Below are 12444 nucleotides of genomic sequence, written 5' to 3'. Positions count from 1 at the left end.
AAACTGGTCACCTTGCTGCAGCCCAGATTCTGGTTGGCAGCCAGCTGCAGATCTTGCCAAGAATTCTCTCTTCCTTCAGTGCATTTTCCCCTAGCTCTAAAATAAAAATCCCAAAAGGGGAGGGAGGGAGGAGGCTTATTTGCAGCAAGGCTGAACAAACTGTTTCAGGTCCTTTGCTAAATGCACTTCAGCTGCAGGGTAGGGCTGCAGCTTGCAATTTGCAGTGCTTGAAGCATCCCAAACTGTTGCCTAGCTTCTGAGGCAGGTGTAGAAAGTGGTTCTTGTCTGTTTCACAGGCAGCAGGGGAAAACCTCCTGATAGCTGTAAAACACATCTTTCCTGCTGGATGTGTTAAAGATTGCCCTGGCTTCTCAGTGCACATGAGTGGCACTTACTCAGCTGCATAACACCCTTATGCTCACCAGAGAGACCAGTAATGAGGCAAAAGGCCTTAATTAACCACTTGTCAGATGTTAGAGTTAATTCCCTTGCAAGGCAGTTATGGGAAACCTGGAACTTCTGGGATCAGAAAGCAAAAATTAGTCCTTCTTCAGCAGAGAGAGCGTCCTCTTTCGCCAGCCTGGCCTGTTGACATCTGTTTGAGACCAATCTACAGCTTCTGGGAAGGCCAGAATGGAGGCTGTTTGTAGGAGAGTTTGGCTTCCCTCTCAAGCTCCCTTGAGAACAGGAGTGGAGCATGTGCCATGGGGGCTCATCACGGCATGTTGGAGAGGAGCCGTGGGGGCTCATGGATGGCATCTGTTCCCTCCTTTTTCCTCCTTTGTGTTCCTTCCTTCTTGCTAGGCAGACTTTCTATCTCCATTCCCTCCCCTTTTCCTGTTGGAAGCTGCTGGCTCATGCACAGGGAGAAGCTCTCTGGGGGGAGGATAGCTGCCCGGCTCCACAAGAGACACTGCTGAGCTCCATGCTGAGCTAAATCTAAATGCTCTCATGCATCCGGGAGACAAAGAAATCAGCAATCCAAGGCTGCATTAATGCCACACCTAAAAGTTGTCCTTAAAAGTTTCTGCCTTGTCAGCAGTAGACAGCAAGGACTGGACTGCAGACATGTGGTTACATCCCCCTTCCTTGCCATGCTCCTGCAGATGCATGGATAAACTGCAGGAGTCATGGCAAGGCTGATGACATTTGACTGTATTGTGAGCACGTCCTCGTCATTTCTCTAATCACAAAGGTTATGTGGGCAGCAACACAGGAAGACCTTGTGTAGCTACAGGCAGTGCTGGGATTTATCAATCCTCACACACACACTCCGCCTTGCCCCCAGAATGTGACAGCAAATTGAAAAGGCAGAATCCATCTGGAAGATAATGCCCATTTGTTCAGGGGTCAGAAAAGTGACAGGATGGGTGGTGAAAAGGTAGGATTTCTTGGACTGACCTCTTCTGGAGGAAATCCCCTCTTCTGGTCAGCTGAAGGGCTAGGAGGGAATGCTTCTAGGGCAGTGGACCAACAGTATTGTCAGTGATGACAGGGAGAAGATCTCCCAGACTAGTCTGGGACAAAGGCAGCCTAAAATCCCCCTTTGCCTCCCTGAATGTGGGGCTCAAGTTTGCCAAAGCCACATCACCCTATCCTTTCCCAGGGCTTTTTCAGGTACCATTCTGTGGTGGCACCTGGTAAACCAATCTGGCATGAGGCAGTGAGGGAGCCACTGCACCACCAATGGGGACAAGTAGGGATTTTGGAGTGTTGTAATCTGCAGTCCTGGAAACAGCCCTCACACTTCCAGAGCTGCCTTGAAGAACCAGGTCACACTCATAAGCACTAGAACCTGTGGCTCCAGCACAGGGCCGGGCCAGGCCAGCCTGGAAACTAATGAGCCACAGAGACAGAAGTTTCCCACTTGACCTTGGAGAGAAACTCTTCTTAGCCATCAAGTGGAAAACCTCTGGCTTGCCTTTCACCTGAATCTCAGAAATCAATGAGAATTGCAGCAGAACTGGGTGTATTCCTTTGTTTTCCTTTTTTAACTTGTGTCACTGGAAAATGCCAACTTTTCTCTCAGAGGAGGGAACCCTTCAAATTAAAATGAAAGATGCAAATCTCCTGGCAATGGGTGCCAAGCCCTCCTTTCCAGAATCCTTCCAAGGGGTGACACGAGGAGGAAAGTGAATGAGAAGCAGATGGCAGAGATACACCCCAGAGGAACGATGGATATTTCTGCTGTGACCCACCAGGGGAAGGTTTGGAAGCGCTGACACTTTTATGGCATTCTGTTTTATTGTGCAGAGCATTTTTTTCTTGTTAGTTATATTTTGGCTTCTCTGGGCAACATATTTCTAAAGGGCAAGAGACATGTACCCTACGTGCCCATCTGCAGCAGCAGAGCCACGGAGAGCTGGCAAGAACTAAGCTGGACATTACCTGGCCTAAATCTTTCTCAACAGAGAAAATATCAGTCTTATGCTAGAAGAATCACCAAAATGAAGGCCCAAGAGTTTCCATTTTCCCAGCACAGGCATGTCTATGATAAAAGACTGGCATGGCCACCTGCTGTCTGCTGTCCTGCTCTTCTTATAACATCTTCTTTTTGACCACTGGCAGATCATCCTTTCTTCATCTGATGTGGAATTTGCCTCAGTTTCCTCACTGATGGATTATGTGAGTGAACCAAAAGTCACTTCCTACACTTCTGCAAAAGACTCCCAAGGTTTCAGTTTCTTCCTTATGCCTTTTCTCAGCCCACTCCAAGGACATCCCAAGCCACTTTTCTGAAGACATCCAACAAGTAGCTGTCCTCCTCTTCTTCAAACTGTCACAAGGGAAAAAAACCCACAACCCAAACCCTCAGGTATCTTTGGCCTCTCTTGCCTTAGTCTCTTCCAGAAGCCCTTGGATTGTTTAGATCTGGGATGACAGTAAAGCAGAGTGGGGATACTCTCTACCTGAAGCCATGACTTCTATAAAACCTGACATAATATTCAGATATGAGAGGTGCAAACCTGAGAAGAGAGATGTGCAAAAAAACCTCTCCAGCTTAGGGTGCAGAGCACCTGGGGAGGACAGCACAGCAGTGAAGACGTCAGGACAGAGGAAGAGTTTTGGTGTTTACCTCACAGCCAGCATCTGCCAATGACTTTGCTAATTCATCAAAATAGCCAGATGAGAGCCTAAGGGACTAACCTCCCTGTGCATGGAGATTTAACAGCTCTCTGAAGAGTATGAAATAAACAATTACTGCCTTTCAAAGCGGTTCTGTTTCTTCTCTTTACAGAGATGATAAGGCTTCCAGGATACCAAACGAGACACTCACCTCCCTGTTTCTTTTAAATACAAAGAGTTTCCCATAATACAGACAACTGGATAAAGGGTTTAAGGACAGTCTGACTTTCTAACCATCCTTTTTGACCACAGAATTCTTTTGGCTTTGCTGCATACTCATATAGGATCCTGCATGTTACCCATTAGGTGAATGTGGAGATGCTAGCAAAGAGCTCAGTCCAGTTCTCATCAGTAGCTAGTATACTCTTGCAATGTAGGCATGCTACCAATCTCCTCTGATGCTGTAAAGGAGTCAAATTCTCTGGGAAAGACCCTTCAGGGTGCCTGTTGTTGCAGGCAACACCACACTGAGACACTGTGGATCTGGGTGTGCATCACATGCTCAGGAGACAAACTCACAAAGGGCCAGGCACAGAGCAAGCGTGTCAGGAATGTGAGTCTACCAAGAGCATCGAACCATCTGCTTTTCTCAGTTCTCAAGTGATGAGCTGTCACCAGTGGTTTAGAGCAGTATTTTAACCAAGTTGTGCAAAAGAGAAGAAGAAGAAGAAAAAGCCAACAAAGTTTTCCCCACTGCCCAATTGCAAAACATTTCCACTCATGGGTTCCAACTGCTGAATACAGACATCAGGTTTCTATGGTTTTAAAACTAAAGTGACTGGAATAAAGCAGAGCCAGTTGCAGAGGCTTCATTCACATGGGTAGATGATACCACCTCATAGACTTACTGAGATCTTCTCCATCCTGCAGTTCATGCATCTTTCCTCTGATGTCATTGAAGGCACCTTCAAGTCTGGTGCTTGTGCCTTCCTACCCTGGTGACCCAGAGGCTTTCTGGCATGACAGTCTTGTCACCAGGCACCATGATAGCTCCCTTCACTGCTGGGGTATCCCTGCCTTGCTCAAGGCCTCCCCAGGATCTAGCAGAAAAGCACACTGGTCTCTTTTGAATCCAACCATAATAAATAAGATCTGTAAATAATCTTGAGGGCAGAAGTGTGACTTCCAGTCAGTTACTGCGGGTCAACCAGTTATATTTTCTATTATTATCTTTGACAAAGAACATAACCATGAACACGTCACTTTTGTGTTGGCATCCAGTCTATGGGGTTTAGTGCTCTCTGATGAAGAACAATGTGAACTTTGAAAAAAGATATAGCTACAGCAAAACAAGTCTGTGGGATACAGATTTGACCTTTTCAATCTCACCACTATTGCTTTCCAGAGGAGCAAAGCTACTGCACTATTTGAACATGAAATCCAGCCCCCAAGAACAAAGTAGGATAGAGCAAATACCGAAACTGCACAACACAAAAAATATGGAATTATACAGCAACCATGATGAGAACTTGGATAAAAAGGTGCCAGAGGATATGTATCTCTACTCCACTAAATATAGTTTATTTGAAAGTATTTTACATTTAATTAAAGCAGACAGGATATAAGCATTATAAATTTTCCCCTAAAAGTAAGCATTGCTGGCATTCCACTTGTTTAAATTATTGCTTTTTCAAGCACCAATTAATCCATGCTCCTCTTAGTTAAGAGAGGAAATGGTGTATTGAGGGTTTTACTTCCCAGGCCAAAGAGAAATGATGCTTCTGCAGGACTAACTTAGTTTTTCACTGCTTGGGTTTTTTTACGTTTGGGACTCTATCTCTGTATTCTTGGTACATGACTACATCTTTTTTTCATGGGTCGTATCTCTTGTGTGAGATCTCTTCTGAAAAAGTCACATATTTGCATGAAATACATTATTAAAGAGACTTTACAAGAGACTTCACATTTTTGTTTGTTTGAACTATACCAAAACAGAAGATTCCCAGGTAGTTGATTTGATATTTCAGAAGTTGCATTCTACAAATCATCTGAGTTTTTAATCATTTGCACCAATCTAAGATAGTTGATTTAAATCCTCTCTGGAATTTTGACAGGATGAGAATTGCATTCTTGACAAATTTACCTGCAAAGTTCAATATCAGTTCTGAACCTGGACCCAACTAAAACTTTACTCCTGCTCCAGACCCCAGTTTGCTCCTTTTGTTCCATCATTGCTTCCAATGGCATTGTGGAAAGCTCTTCATCTGTGTTCTTCACAGACAGAAAAACCTGCTCCACTGATAAGGTTTTTTCTCTTATAGGTTGATATTTTGGGCTCCTTTTTCTCTCTAGCAGGAAATCTGTCCAAGTGAAAGGTATTGGCTGGCACAGACACTGAGTCTTGGGCTGAGACGTCAGGTTTAGGGTGCAGGTATGGGCACAGGCAGAGGAAGAGAGGTGCAAGAGTTCTGGCAGGGAAAAGAGAGAGATCGGGTCCTCTATCCTGCAGAGCTGAGACTTGTTTTGTGAGGCTAAAGGAACTGGGGCACCACAGTCAAATTCCTTTTTCTCATCCCTTGTAAGTCACATTTCCAGCCTACAAGCCAGGCATTATCAAGATCAGTCAAAGGCAGTGGCAGAAAAGTACACACTAGATGCTGCACCTCAGTGTAGTCATGACAGGTTTTAATTTGGCCATTTAAAGAATCTTTGGTCCACCAGAATGAGTTCTATTGGCTAGCTCTGAGTGAAAAATTAAAAAAAAAAAAATCCTTTTCCCTGTCTCCTTTACTGCCTGTAGGGCAGGTGCAAGCTGACAGCTCCATGACTATAAATTGCTGCTGGATCTACTGAAGCCTTCTCTTCAAACCAGATGCTCCTCTTTTCTGCATGAGTAGCAGAACACATGCCCTGACCGTCTCCATCTATTTTTAAAATATGGATTTCTTCATCGCTTGTTTATAGCTTTATGTGCTGGGGAAAAAAAAAAAAAGGCAGAATTAACTTAAAAGAGAAAAAAAATGTCTGTGAGTCAACATGCATCCTCTGGAGGCACTGGAGAGATCTGGAAAGTTAAAAAATATATCTGGTTTGTTGCATGAAACCATAAAGCCAAACTAAAGAGTTAAAATTAAAACAAAAAAAAATCCTATAAAGGTTTTTGTGTTAAAAGTAAAGAAGAATGCTAACAGAAAAGAATCTACCCCAGTAAAATGTTTCAGGCCATTATCCTGCAGCTGCAGTTTTCCCAACAATAATCATATCACGTGTTCATCAGCTATGAGGGAGCTCAGTCCCTGCCAGGTCACCCAAGGATAACAGCCTGAGTCTTTAGACTCCATTTTAAGAAACCATTTTTCAGGCACCATCCCTTCCACCGCAGACTCATTCCTCTGGCTTGCCTGTGAAGATGCCCCAAGTTTTGCATCTGAAAAAAATGAAAACCAGAGGAAGCCCCCATTGATGGCATGTCACGAATCTGGGAGCTCTGATACAAACAGCAGCTCCCCAATGAAAGAATGACAAAAATATGGTTCTCAGAACTGGAGAACTTCCTGTTGCTTTTTAGCTCTACCGCTGAAGAGGGAGGAAATATGTGACACTGCAATATAATTATTCTTTTTCCACTGTCAGGGACCCAGGACAACCGCATTACTCATGTGGAGCCATCAACAAGCTGCACAGGTCCTCCCAAACAAGTGGTAATAAAATTTTACTCCTGACGGTGCCATCTCCAGAGCTGATGACACATCTTTGTTTGCTTTCATTCAGATTTATGTGGGCTTCCTAGGCCTCCCTTCCCTTTCTTTGATGTTGATCACAGACAAAATGATGTCACTCTTGGCCAGAAGCTGGCACCAGGCACAAGTGCAACAGCAAATGAATTTTATCAGTAATTCATGACATGCTGGCAGTGGATGGTTGGCCCTTGGAATTTTTTTGCCCAGGCCTGTGGCCAGGCTGGAGAGAGCAAGAACTTACACCCAGTGCAAATGTGCTTCATTCACATGTCTCTTTCCTATTCAGACCCATGTTGCCACCTGTCTGTCTGATCAATTCTGTACAGCCCTGAACCCCATATGTAAGAGCACAGAAGCCCTCTAAGTGCCTCTCTGCTCCACACCACCAGGTATCTGAACCACTGCTGCTCTATAGCCTCATGCCTACCTGCCTGATAGGACAGACAAAATAGATTGGTTTAGAATTTGCTAAAATGTGGAAATTCTTAGTATTTTCAGATCAATCAAGTACAGCTGTCAGTATACAACTGCTCACCTTCATCAGATTCTGTATTAACACCCATTGTTTTAATATTTATTAAGACAGCTATTATAGTATCTAATATAACCCTTTTAAAAAACTCTGAGCTTCATTCTACCATTGGTATAGGAAAGAGCTCAGTATTACTGTATGACAAAGGAACTTTAATCTTTTATTACTTCTGCACCCAGCTTTGAATTCCTGGGCATTTGCCCAGAAGTTTGCACTTTAAAAATAAAAAGGAGCAGTACTGGGTGCTTCCTTGTCCCACTGGGGTGCTCAGTGGCTCAGTGGGCTGGCCCCAAGGCTGTGTGGGTGAAATGCACATGTTCTGCAGGCAAAGGGCTCCCCCACCTCCTGCAGTCACTGCAGCAGGTTTCTGTCAGGACCAAACAGCTCAGTTCAGCTTCAGGCCTGAGTCTTAGTTGCTTCAGCTCACTGGATGGGATCCAAGTGCTTGTCACACTGCCACAGCTCTGCTGGGGAAGTTGCCCATCTTTCCCTGTGCCAGCTTTATCTCAAAGCTTTTATTTCTGTATATAGTTCAGTGATTTAAGTAGATGACGTGGAGGCACAGGAGTTGGAGTCCTCGCATGTTGTGTGCGGCACCAGTGGATGAGGAGAGCATGAAGGAAGTGAGTTATCCACCCACACACAATCAACACAAGGACTTGATTTCTCTGGAATTTTTTCTCTTTTATGTGCCATCATAATTAAACATTTTTGCACTACCTTGTTCTCCCAGCCCTTCTTGATCTCCAAGTCCCTCTACCTCCTTCTCTGTGTGTGTCCGTGTGGCTGGGTCCCTTGAATGTTTATTCTGCTGCAAAGTGCAGTGATTTCTGGGCAGGATGTCCGAAGATAAATCTGGCTTGTGGCAAGAGTTAAAAAGATTACAGTAAGGCCTTGTTTACAAAAGAGAAGGATCAGCTGCTGTTCTTGGAGTTTGTTTAAAAATTCTTTTTTTAACCATCCTTCTTTGTGTTTAGGTTTGTTTCCCTTGTTAAATAAATAACCGGTAAGGTCTCCATTGATCACCTCCGTCCTCTGCGTGTGCCTGAGGAGAGAAGAAAGAGAGGATTTCATGACTTTCTGGAGAGGCCAGAAAATTTCTAGGAAAACTTTGTTAAGCATCAGGGAGTGGCAGAGTTAAATGCAGCCCAAAGCCAGCCAACAAGCTGGAACAGGTGAGAGAGGGGTCACTTATGATAAGCCACATACTCATGAACATATTCACACATGAATCTTTCATCTTTCTGCCTTGCCTTCTTCCACAAGGTGGCCTGAGCAGTGACAGCTACTGATCTGACCTGCCTGTGGAGCCATCTGCCTCCTTCCCACAGCAGGAACCCCAGGGCTGAACAACCAGAAGGGCAGCAAGGTCCCTGATAGAGAAAACAGCGTGGCCAAACCCGAGGGTTTTCCCAGCCTTTTCAGCCTTTTACCATAAAGGGCTGATGAAGAGAGAGCAGGGATGAAGAGGAAGCTAATGCTGACCTCTGTTGACAAATCAATGGAAGAAAAATTCAAAGACAACTTCTGGTTCAATCAGTCCTTAGATCACTTCCCAGTGTGACTCTCCATCCTCCTACATGTTTGCCCTTCCCTAGGTTCACACTTGCAGGGGCCAACAGCAATGCCTGGTGTTTCTGGTGTTTCTTCAGCTCACAGAGTGCTCAGCAGTGCTGCCTCTACAGGCACATGAACACAGCTCTCCCCTTATTGCCCTGGCTCTATGGTGAACACAGACTCATATTATGGGGTTCAGTGCAGTTCTTTGGGACCACTTTGAAACGCAGCACATAGGACCGTATGTCCCTTCCCAATGGTGGAAACCATTTTCTTATACAAAGAAACTGTTCAGGAAGGTAGACCTGTGATTTTACATAGATGAGAAAAACAATCTCAGTGCAACCCTATTTAGGGAATAAAAGCAGTGCTTTGCTTAGTTTGGATTTCCTTAATATAAATATTATTTTTCCTTAAATAAAATAAAAGCAAGGTATGAGGGAGTAGGTGAATAGAAGTCATTTTAGGAGCACAGCATGAATGCATTTGAAGGTGAAGTAGGTGCTGTTTTTCAAGAAAGCAGTGATGCCTTTCAGGACCTTGAAGGCTGGTTCGTTGTTAGAGCCATAATTAACTGCAGAGACCTGAATGCATTCATCAGCGTGGATGACCTCTTTACCAGTGCTTACCAGGAAATAATAAGCAACATTTAGGTGTAGCTCCTAAATGAAACAGAAGCTGCCAGGAGTGAAATTCCTCCGTGGAACGAGAGCTCCACCTTCAAAGCAGGACTTCATCCTGCAGTGCCTCTTTCCCAAAAAAAGAACATTGCAAAATAGAGACCAACCCGCCTGGTCCAGACTTGCACTACATTTTTTTTCAAGCTAAGAAAAACATCTGACAAGACTGGGAAGTCTTCTATAAAATCATCTGGTCACATAACAAGACAAGATCTTTAAGGCTAACAATTTAAACCACGAGAGTTAACGTGTTTTGGTCAAGACCTTGTTTAATTCTAAGTTATTAATTTGTTTGATCAATTATTGAATTATTCAGGGCCTGCAATAGTTATATACATTTTAAATTTATGCAGATAATTGTAGCAGCTTCAAGTTGAGGAACAGAAGAATGTCCAAATATGCTGTTATCCACTTCTCATGTAACCTATAGACAATTTTTTATCCTGTTCTATAACATCCTTGTACTGGCAAAATGGTCAAAGCAAGACATATACCTACAGTGTTACTTTAAAGTCATGGCACTTCAGACCAAATTTTGCAATAACAGAGAATAAATTTTCCCAGAAAGCCTTATTCCCACTTTCCATGCCACCAGCCCTGAATCTTTGCAAAGGCTTTAAAAGGACTGAAACAATGTTTGCCTCATGCCAGCCCTTCACCTGGGGTTAACATCGGTGCCTAGATTTCCTCACTCAATGCCAGAACGAACAATTAGTCCCCTACTTGTGAACTCCTTTCAAAACATTGGCAACAATTTTTTGCACAACTATTAATGATGTCCATTAGAAATATGGCAGCTCACGTTTCCCAGCTCCTCTCTACCCTCTTCCCCCATGGTTTAGGACAAGCATGGAAGGGAGGCAGATGCCCAGAACACTTTCTAGTTTCTATCTCTAATGGCACCATAATGAGGCTGACAGAACTGTTAGGATTAGTTTAGTAGAGGAATTAAGCATCTGGACAAAAATTGGATATGATGGATTTTCCCCATTAGGGTTTTTGGTCTGAGCCCAAGATAAATGATTATCGGTGTAATTACAGGGTGATTATGCTAAGTTAATTAATGGCATGTAGCTTTATTTACAACATATTCTCTTTCCCCAAAGATTTAGAGAGTGCCTTCCCCTCCCAGCCCTCCCCTCCTTTAGCAGAATAGTTCCACATAGATATTGGCACGCTCCAGAGGATTTAACCAGTTGCTTACTTACAGAAGCTATAAGCAGACACATGGGCTTGAGGACTCACTCATTTGTCTTCTGATCAGGAAACCACTGGGGTTGTATCTGCTCACAGCACCTGACTATGTGGCCCTGAGGTATTTCTCATGGTTCAGAGCTGATCAGCATACAGAGCTCAATGCAGGTGCAGTGCTGATGGGGACAAAGATAGGTCATGACCTGAGGAACTCTTTCCCTTTCACAAGAGATAACAGGGATAGTCCCAGGCTGACAGAGAAGACCTGAAGGCTGTGTGTCATGATGATACCCCATTCCCCAGTAAATCTGTTATTTGTTTAAATATGAAGAGGGACTAAGCCAGACACACATAAGACAAAGTGCTCAAGAGGGAAGAAAAAGAAAACCAAGCAAGTTTCCCAATAATTTGGGAAAACCAAATAAGAAATCAACCACAAAAACCCTGCTGCAGTCACATCTGAAAACTCCCTGGGAATTCAGGCCAGCAATGTAATGCAAATTAAGTCTGGAAGATAGTTGCTTGCTTTTCTCACTCCTGCCTCTTCCCAGCAAAGCATACCCTACCCACCAGGGAATCTCATACAAAATGAGGGTTGAGAAGGCAGCAGGTGTAAAGGCACCTCCTATGCAAACACACCTGTGTTCAGAGGAGGAACTAAGAACTCCCTGTGTCCTGCATCACTGCAGAGTGAATTCAGGGTGGATTTTGCCCCTGTGCTTCATGCTTGGGAAGGAAGTCAGAGACTGGGCTGTGCAGGTAACCTCTAAATCATGCAGCAGTCTTCAGACTACTACTTTCAGGACAGGCAATGCAGAGGGATGAGAAAGGGTCCCTCTTGTTAAGCACTCTTCTTCCCCCTTTCTTCCATGGCTCATACCACTGATGTGAGTACCCAGATCATACTTACAGGTTCTGACTCATAACAGGATCTCCAAGTCTGACCTTTTTGAAGCACTGACTTTACACTCCTGCAGGTCTTATTGGATGTCTTACTTTTTTTCAGATCCTAATGACTAAAAGCACTCAAATACATACATAAATATTTACCTCATTTTGCTAAGAAGACAAGACTTACACGATTGAGTGGTGTCTCCTTGAGTCAATTACTAGAGAAACTGAGCAACTGAAACTGATTAGCAGAGGTCTCAAAACACTCTAAGCTGAAGACAAATAGGTGACCCATTAGAGAAGAGGTACTTAGTCAATGCTAAGATATGTGAGTGCAACACTGTATTCAGCATCAGAAAAGTCACTTTCACAAACAGCATTCAAGTTTGCGAAAGAGATTATATCATGAGTCATGACTTCTTCACCATGTGTATTTCCTGGTATCTAGCAAGGGGGTTGGCAGACTGTGATTACTTAGCTGTTATGGAAAAACAAGCATCAGATAAAAAGTATTAAAAAATAAACTTTGCCAGAGGTTCGTCAAAGGACCCTCTATCTCTAAAGGCCACTGAGATGGTTTCAAGCTGTCTGTCATCCCAGTCCATCATACTTCTCCAGCAAAAGCGTGAAGCCTTTATTTAGAAAGTCTTTTCATACCTTGTTGTCCTTGGGCTTCTTTGCCAACCTTTTCTGTCATCTGTCCCCAAAGCAAGCCAGATCCCACTTTAAATGGGTGGGGACGTGGCCGTTTTGAGCTACTCTCCTTCCTCCTTCATTAGTTGTT

General features: G+C 43.9%; 1 long non-coding RNA gene across 1 annotated transcript in view; it reads right to left on the bottom strand.

Annotated features, from left to right (window-relative positions):
* Positions 1–7491: 7491 nt before the first annotated feature.
* Positions 7492–12444, bottom strand: part of LOC135309456 (uncharacterized) — an 82445-nt gene continuing 77492 nt past the window's right edge. Inside the window, exon 4 of the long non-coding RNA XR_010369719.1 lies at positions 7492–8383. This is a non-coding gene — a long non-coding RNA (uncharacterized LOC135309456). The remainder of the gene's footprint in view (positions 8384–12444) is intronic.

Source organism: Passer domesticus, chromosome 10 (assembly GCF_036417665.1).
Source record: "Passer domesticus isolate bPasDom1 chromosome 10, bPasDom1.hap1, whole genome shotgun sequence".
Classification (NCBI taxonomy): Eukaryota; Metazoa; Chordata; class Aves; order Passeriformes; family Passeridae; genus Passer; species Passer domesticus.
Note: the sequence above shows the minus strand (reverse complement) of the source record. Positions and strands in the feature narration are given on the sequence as shown.